A 9194-nucleotide genomic window follows, 5' to 3' on the forward strand; every position below is an offset into this window, starting at 1 on the left:
CAGAGGAAAGCTTGTTTGGAATTTTTAAAGGGCTGGTTGAAAATGAACCACTTTTTAATTGGCAAATAAAATGGTTTATGTTTATGGTATACGTGACAAACATTTGAAATGTCTCTACATTGCAGAGTAGCTGAACCAAGCTCGATAGCATGTGTATTATCTTATGTACATCTCAGTTATTTGTGGCAGGACAGAGAAAACCAACCTCTTAGCAATTTTCAGGCATGCATACAATGCGTTATTAACTATAGTGAGTGTGTCACACACTAGATCCCCTGAGTCTATTCCTGTCTAACTGAAACTCTGTTTCCCTTGAATGCTCCCTGACCCCTTGCAGTCCTTGGTAGCCCCGAGTCTGCTGGAAGCTTAGAGGACATTCGAATACATTAAAAAATACATATGATGATAGGAGCTCCCATTTGCTAGGAGGAGGTTTTGAAAGGAGGCATGTGTAGGGTGGGGAAGAGGTGAATAAGCCTTGGAAAGATGGAGATCTAGAAAGGAAGGCTGAAGCCAACTTTCCCAGCTCTTATGTTGGACCTGTTAGAGCAGGCAGGAGTAGGGCCAGGGATGCTCATATTTCAACTTCTGTCTGGGGGACAGGCTGGCATGACTATGAGTTGCTTGTAATTGTGTATTAATTGTAATTGTAATCTACTCACCTCTTCTTTCCCATCAATCTTTTCCAGAGTTCTTGTTTACCACCCAATTACTGTTGGAGGTTCTGACTCCTTGCCCTCAAGTGTTTTTAATGTTAGAGTTATTGCACTAACTGAAGAGAATATTGATTCTTAAAGCTGTGTTGACTTTGGTATTATTTATGTTCATTTATGTGTTCCTTTTACATGGAAAAAATTAAAAGATCTAAAAGACTATGCATCTTATATTTAGAAAACAAATGTTTTTCAAATGTAGCATCCCATGACTAGCTCTGGTAATTATCCTGAAGTTTGGCCTCATTAGGCCCAGAACTTCAGTTTGCCCTCCAGGAATTTGGAAGGCTCTAAAATGAACTCTATTTTTAAGCCACTCCAGCTTTTGGGTCCTATCCTTCTCCCATTAGGAACTGAACAAATGTCACCAATTAGGAATAAAAATAATTAAATATTTTCTTTGTTCTTGAGCAGGAAGAATTAGAAGACTTTATATGGCCTTTGAAGTCTCATAGTCAGTTCTGATCATGCTGTCAAGAAGGCAAAAAACAAGTATACATGCTGGACTTGGTGGTTTTAAAAAGAGAGAGAGAGCATGAGGTTGGGTGGGTAGGGAAGGGGAGTGGTTCTGGGAGGAGTTGGGAGACATGACCATCATTAAAATACATTGTGTGAGACTTTCAAAATATTATGTAAAAAGAAAGAATAAAAGCAAGTATAATTGTCAGAACTCACTACCACATAAAAACTGGACTATCATGTAATATAAGCACATGATTTAATTTTGAATATAAAAGGTCCATGTAATAGGCTTAGGTTTAATAATAGTGATGATGACTATTACGATAATATTAAAGTTACAATGGGTAACACTCACATTGTTCTTCTTATGTTCTAGTCCTGGTTCTGAGAACCTCGTATGTGTATGTGTTATATGTTCCTCACAAGCTCTCTGTGAGGTAGGTCCCTGTTATCCATATGGCATGGATCAGGAAAATGGGGAGAGGTGAAGTCACTTGCCTGAGACCCCTGAGTGTTTGCACAATAAGGAATGGTGTTTAGGAATCTTCCTTCTAGTAGTGATAGTGGCTTGAGATGATATTAGAACTGTCATTAGAAATGCCTTGCTTTGACTGTGTGAAATGATATTAAACAGGGGCTTTAGGAACCAAATTTAGATTGGATATAAACATGGTTCTATGAGTAAAAGTTTCTCAAGTGTGGTGATGCAATATTATGTTGAAAATTACCTTTTACATTCTAAGAGACTGAACATTTGCTGGGCTTTACAGCCAGAGTTAATAATACACCCCAAGGTCACTTAAGACTGCTATCCTACTGCGTACTCACCCTGTTTGTTTAACCCACCTTTAAGAGAACAATGTAAGAACAAACCTCACCTCACTTGCCTTGGGTTTCCAATGTAATTAGCCTTTACAACATAAGATATTGCAAAGCTCTAATCTAGGAACTCTTTCATGCCCTAACCTAGAGTATAGAATAAGTGCTATGATAGTTACTGATGATAATAGCAAATATAATCTGAAAGCCATCTTATAAAGTGAATATCATACACGTCGAATGCACCATCAATAATGATATTTGTAATACTGTCTGTTTTCTGGGTCAGTTGGGGTCAATTGGAGTTACTGTCTTAATTCTTTCTAAAACTTTGTTAAAGATGTCTGTCAAGTATCCCTCATTGCTTCCCCCATGTGATGCTTTTTGTGCTGCTCAGCAAGTGTGGTTCACAGCCCTTTGTTCGGGAGAAACCTGCACAGATGCAGACACACTCAGAAACACACACACACACACACACACACACACACACACACACACACACACACGTGCAGATTGACATGATGGTCTTTAGGCAGACACAGATTCAGACTCCTACAACAGACAAATAGGTGGATGGAAGACACAGGGGGCATGAAGCAGAGAATTCAAATTTGGGCTTGCTCTTGGTTAAATGGCAGCAAGGGAAAATGTTTTGAGTTTTTTTCCCTTCATGTGACACCAGCACATCAATTTGGTGACTCTGAGTTTATTATTATGAGTTCCAGCCAATGACATCAAGCACTGAAGCGTTCTAAAGGAACACATTTTCCCCATAAATGTGGAAAATGCCATTTTTCTCAATCTCACAAAATGAAATTCATAAAACTGAAATTTAGAGCAGTTATATCAGTGTTTAACCTTCCTATGTCCCATGGATTTCTGATATAAAGGCATCCCTAGAACATGAACTGTGTAAATTATTTTTAAAACACTGCAAGAGACATTAGTTGTAAAAAAAAAGTCTTCATATTTTAAATAGTGCTTTACTTATACTTTGTTATTTTAGTTTCTCTTCCAAAAAAAAACTTAATCTTCAAGTTCATAGTGCCTGGCACTGTTTTCAACTTTTTCTTTTCTAGAAGAAGCATGGAAATACTCAAGGCATTAGTAAGTCTAGATCTGTGATCAGATAAACTATAATCAAACAAAGTTGAATTATAGGATAATAGGCACTTTGAAACATAATTAAAGATAATGCCACACCTATTTATTTATCGTTGAAGCTCATACACAGAAAAACTTAATATACTACAACTCTACCTTCAATTATCTATAGTTCTATATTTATGCACACTAACACATTTTGGTTGGAATGAGATTTGAATGAGATAATGCTGCTACAGAAGTGTCAGTCATAAACTATCTACGCTCTAGTAGCTAATTTATAATCTTTCATATTCTATTTATCAGGTAAGTATTCTTTTAAATTTTTTGACATTATCATATAATTGCATCATTTCCACCTTCTTTTTCCTCCTTGCAAGCCTTCCCATGTACCTCCCTTGCTCTCTTTCAAATTAATCTATATACTAAGTATGTGCTGAATATTAGAATTCATTATCTTAATTGATTTAGTCACCTTCCATAAATAAATTTATGGGATAGAAGTTAATATCCCCCTTGGTCAATCAGACTACTGATGTCGACAGACTGGGCAATTTGATGATTGATGCACTTAGGTCTGAACACTCATAGGTTCTGGGTGCCAGAGCTCATCCCTTTCAGAATTAAGACCACAAGACTCAAGAAAATATACAGAAAGGATTTTGAAAAGGACATGACAGTCAGGCATGAGTAATAGAAGGGACATTACTGAAAAGAGCAGTGTGTTAACAGTGAGCACCTTGACTTTTCTGAAAACAATTTTGTTAAGACTTCCACATTTTAGTAATAAGAAATGTAGCCATTTGCTTGACAATGTGTGTTAAACCAAAGAAGCACCATGTATGCTGGTGTCCCCTAGGAAATAGATTCTGAGATGTATTGTGTGTGGAAGATTGATTGTGAGTTCTCTATGGAAAGACACCTGGTTAGAAGTTAAAATGGCGAGGCAGAGGGTGGTTCTAACCGAAATCTTATCCAGTTTTACTGCAAGGTGGGATGGAATTTCCAAGTTTCATAATTCAGGCTGGGGGAAGCAGGTTTAGTGTTAGCAATTATTCAGCCATGGGCCGTGGGCTGTCTCCCTGTGAGGAGGGTAACAATTGTTAAGGCTGCTTCCTGTCAGTGGAGGGAATTCCCAGTGAAGGACACAGTTATGAGCTTTGTGCAGCTAGCATCCTTACCAGCTAGGAGGTGACCCTCCGGCCCTAAAGGGTGTTCTGAGTGAGGTACCACCCCATCCACTTTACCACCCTCTAGAAAAAAAAAATGGAAAAAGTCACAAGCTGACAAATGACTAAAAGTAAAATTGTGAATGCCAAGGAAAACAAAAAACAAAAGCTTGACAAAGAACTGTCAATTGTAATAACCACCTTACATCAAACGGCACAGGTGTTGATCATACTCAGCTTATATTTAACAATGAAGTATGCCCCAAGATAGGAATACATTTTATTAAATGATTTGTTTGGAGATAATTCAAACTTATAAAAGGTGCAAGTACCAATCAATGAGCCCTGATTTCCCTCCATCCTTAACATTTCCATATTTGTGTTCTCTTTTTCTCTCCTATGCATTTATCTACATAATCTATATCTATGTCAAAAGTTACTCCCTATAAACAGAATTCACTACTAGTCAGTCAGCCAATTCCACTAGAAACAGAACCTTAGGATTTCAATGCCAATTTTAATCTCTACTTTGTATCCTTAAGCAAGATAGCATTTTTCTTTGTTTCTTCAGTTATAAAGTAGGGATAATAATAATTCCTGTGCTATTCTGGTTACTTTTGTTTTTAAATTAGATAATACACACAAGAGTCAGCCCTTCGTAAGGTCTCAGTAAATGTTAGCAGCTGTCATTTACTCTTATCAGTCCTGGCTGTCTGAGGGTCAAGGTTCTGCTTAATGAGTTGCTGAGAGCCAATAGAGGTTAACATAGCACCTTGCATGTGATGGACCCTTAGGAATGTTCTGGGTTAGCTCCCTTACTTACTCAGGCCCATTGAGAGGGGTTACAGGAAACCAAAGATGTTCAAGGTTGAGAGCTTTTTTACTCCTGCCCAAATAAGTGACTCATTGGCTCACCAAACTGAAATCTTTTCAAGAAATGCCCTCCCCCGTCTTGCTCTTTGAACGTCTGTTTGAATGTTTGGACTGAACATTTAATCTGCCTTAGAACATTCTATCAAAAAGCAATAAAAACTTGTAAAATTGCAAAGGGGAAATTTTCTGATGGATAGTCAGTCCTTCAAGTCTCTTAACAAAAGCCCCGATATCTTAGGAAGTATTTGCCACCTCTGCTGATCTCTTGCAGGTGGCTGCTTTCCTCTACATTCTGTGGCAGTGGGGGCACCAAAAACATGTGGACAAAGTCCCTCTGCAACCTCATAGCCAGGGGTTCGGGAAGTTCAGGCAAGAGTCAGCAGGGGTGAGTGTTGTGGAATATTACTTTAACCATGTAAAGGCGTGTTACATTTGTTTATGTTGTGGAATATTGCTTTAACTATGTAAAGGCGCAATGCATTTGTTTATGTTGCATTTGTTTAATTATGTAAAGATGTGTTTTTGATTTACCTTGCTTGACTAAGGCATCTGATTGGTCTAATAAAAAGCTGAACGGCCAATAGCTAGGAGTAGAGGGATAGGCAGGGCTTCGGGCAGACAGAATAAGTAGGGGGAGGAATCTAGGTGTGTGTGTGTGTGTGTGTGTGTGTGTGTGTGTGTGTGTATGTGAGAGAGAGAGAGAGAGAGAGAGAGAGAGAGAGAGAGAGAGAGAGAGGAATGGAAGTGAGGGGAGGGGAGGGAAGAACAAGAGGGAGATGCCTGGTGCCAGACACGGAGTAGGACATACAGAATGAAAGAAAGGTAAAGAACCCCGAGGCAAAACATAGATGAAGACAAACTGGTAAAATTAAGGTATAAGGGCTGGCAAGAAATGAGCCTAAGCTAAGGCCAAGCCTTTGTAACTCGTGACAAATCTCCATGTCTTGATTTGGGAGCTGGTTGGTGGCCCCCAAGAAAGCCTGCAACAAGTGACTGATGCTCACACAGGAAAGGCTTGTGTTCAGAGCGTACAGAGAGCGTGCTGCATAGATGAAGCAGGGGATCAGTTGCCTAGCAACCATCTCTGATGTATAGACTAAGGAGAGAATTAGTAGTCTAATTCGCTGAACCTAAAGACAGGCTATACAAACCAAGGTACCTCCTAGGACCAATGAGGGTCTGAATCTGCCTGGAGTCTTCCATTCTCCTCTGCTTCCCTCAAAGGCTTGATCTCTGGCTCCCAGCTTCTGCTTGCCAAACAGGAAGTCAGCCCCAGTCACACCCTTACAGTCAGCACCAAGATGCTCTCAGTCCTCTGACAGAATCCTTGGGGGAGGGCCCTGGCCAGCCCAGGGCTGGGTACTCACCCCTGGTGGTTAATATAGAGAACTAGAGATGCTGCAGATGGTGGATGGAAGTAGAAGTCAGTGATCCAACAGCTGGCTGAAATGGACCACGAAAGGAAAACAATGCAAGAAGCCATAGAAGCTAGAAATGATTGTTTTTTTTTTTTTCTAAGAAATACATTCTTCTCTAGAGCAGCCAGAAGGAATATAGCTCTGCCGACACCTTGCCTTGAGAGTTTTGACCTGCAAAATTGCAATGGAATAAATTATTTTGTGTTTAAGGTAATCTATCAGCTACAGTATGCTAATATGCCCAATCACCTCATTTTATAATGACTCCCTTCCTAGTACCTGCCACACACTGAGATGTTTGTGTCTCCTTTTTTTTTATAGTATTTAACTGTCAAAGTGTCCTCTAGCTCAAGTCTATTCTTATTTTTTAATTGGATTTTTTCGTATACGATATTCTGATAATAGTTTCTCCTCACCCAACTCCTCCCAGATTCTCCCTACCTTTCCAACCACCTGACTCCATACCTTCTCTTCCTCCCTCTCTCATTAGAAGACTTTCAGGATAGTGTTTGTGAACCACTTCCCTAACAAGATGCTGATAATTTTAAAGGTAGATGCTGTCTTTTCCCTTCCTCATCTCCAATAACACTGCTCACAGATTATTAATACATGGAAGCTTTTATCAAATACCTTTTTAGCTGGAAGGAAGGCATAAACTCATATATTATCCCATAATAATAACATATTAATAAATAATAAGTTTACTACATTATACTTATTATATTATCTATGTAATATCAGGAGCGAATCTAAAAAGAAAAATCCCCCATCTGGATCCCAAATTCTAGGAAACCAAGGGCAGTGTCACCCTCATTTGGAAAACACCACAGTGCCCGATATGGAAGAATAAACAGTGGCAAGAACTCTAAGAAGGGTGTGGCGTGTAAGTGCAGGGATACAGTTGTGGACTTTGAACTCCAGGATGGTTGTACCCCTGAGCAGGGAGCTATGGGTGGCCCTCTATGTGGAGAGCCTACTCAGATGATCCCAGGACAACCTCTCAGCTCAGTTTCCTTACTTTGCTAGCATGTATGAAGGTCCTCTCACCATATGCATAGGTTCTGAAGATTAAGATGTAAAGAACTTTGGTGTGGGCCACTATTTTCCTACTACAGAGGGCCAGATTGTCTTGAAGCGCTCCTTCAAGTAGAAAATTCCATGGGTCGATTGCCGCTGTGTCAGCATGATTTGTTTCATTTAATTACAGCGCTCGGCCTCTGTGCTCTCACTGTGTTTCATTGTGCTCAATGAAGAGACAATTTTGTGGAGTTCCAGCTCTTTCTGTGTGTCTTGACCTTTGGGCCGCTACAGAAGGAGTCATGTGGGGGAATTAGAATATGCCATGCCTGCCAAGGGTTTCCAAACCCAGGCTCTTTTTGTGACAACCATACAGCAATTGAAGGACATCTTTGTCTCCTGTTTAGTCAGAAACAAAACCCTGAGACTTCAAACTCTGTTTCCTCTTAAATCATGGCTCATCTGTGTCAAGGAAGCCCGAACGACAGTCATGCAGGAACACTCTCCCTTCTGTGGCTTGAAGAGTGAGGGGGAGGATAAGGCAGAGATGGTCCCGAAAGACAGACCAAGCATGTCTCCTAGAGGAGTGAGGAGCTGAAGAAGCATGGTTGGATCCTCTGCCATTTGTGCAAATAAGAAGGGGCAGTGGAGGTCAGATAGTGTCAGATGGCAGATCCTGTTTGTCCCTGGCATTAAGCTTTGAAATAAAATCTGTTTTCATAATGCTTCAGTCTTCATAGTGACCTATTACTTTGGCCACTTAAAATTAGATGGTTTTCCCTGAGTCCAAACCAGGGAATCTGGGGCTGATGGGAGGTTCAGGGACTGTGGCTTAGGACTGAAAATTTGGTTGGAAATATGACCTCCAATTTGTGTTTTTAAGTTTTCCCCCTGTTGACCCCTTGTTTGGATTTAAACAGTTTATACTGTGAGTTGCCTGCCCAGCAGAATTCCCTATCATCTTTTTTCCTAACAGAATTCTGCTTAAGTTTTGCTAGGCATCCATCTTGCTCTCTAGCAGCCCAGGGTCTTCAGGAGATGCCAGACTCTATGTTCAGTCCTGGAAAAGGGAAGCCAATTGGTGGCCCAAGTGTAATCAGAAATTGATTACAGGATGCATGTGTAAGCCAAATCCAGCTGATGAGACACAAAGAGAGTTTGGAGGGTAACGGCAGAGAGTTTAATTTGCCTTTGAAAAAGATGTAGATGTCACAGGTTTTACCTCTCTGGATGAGAATAAAGATGCATGCTGCTCCAAATACCAGTGGGAACAATTATACCAAATAAACAAAACCAAACAAGAAAAACCTAGCATGGCAAGCGCCCCGACAGTGTGGAAACAAGAAAGAGGAGACAAGAGGCTTGGTCTGAGCACCAGCCTATGCTGACTGTATTTTCATTTTAGTGTATAATCAATATAAAAGCTACTTGGGGACCTTTTTTCAAACTGTTTTTCCCCCAAGCCCCATGTATATTCTCCAACATGCAGCACACCCCAATTTAATGAGCCTCACATGAACTTTAAGTGCTTAGGAGTGTCCTGCGTCCAGTATCTGTGTCACTCCGGATTGTACCACGAAGGACTCTGCTGAAATGTTCTCACAAATGGACTCTACTCC

Source organism: Peromyscus leucopus, chromosome 11 (genome assembly GCF_004664715.2).
Source record: "Peromyscus leucopus breed LL Stock chromosome 11, UCI_PerLeu_2.1, whole genome shotgun sequence".
NCBI classification, from domain to species: domain Eukaryota; kingdom Metazoa; phylum Chordata; class Mammalia; order Rodentia; family Cricetidae; genus Peromyscus; species Peromyscus leucopus.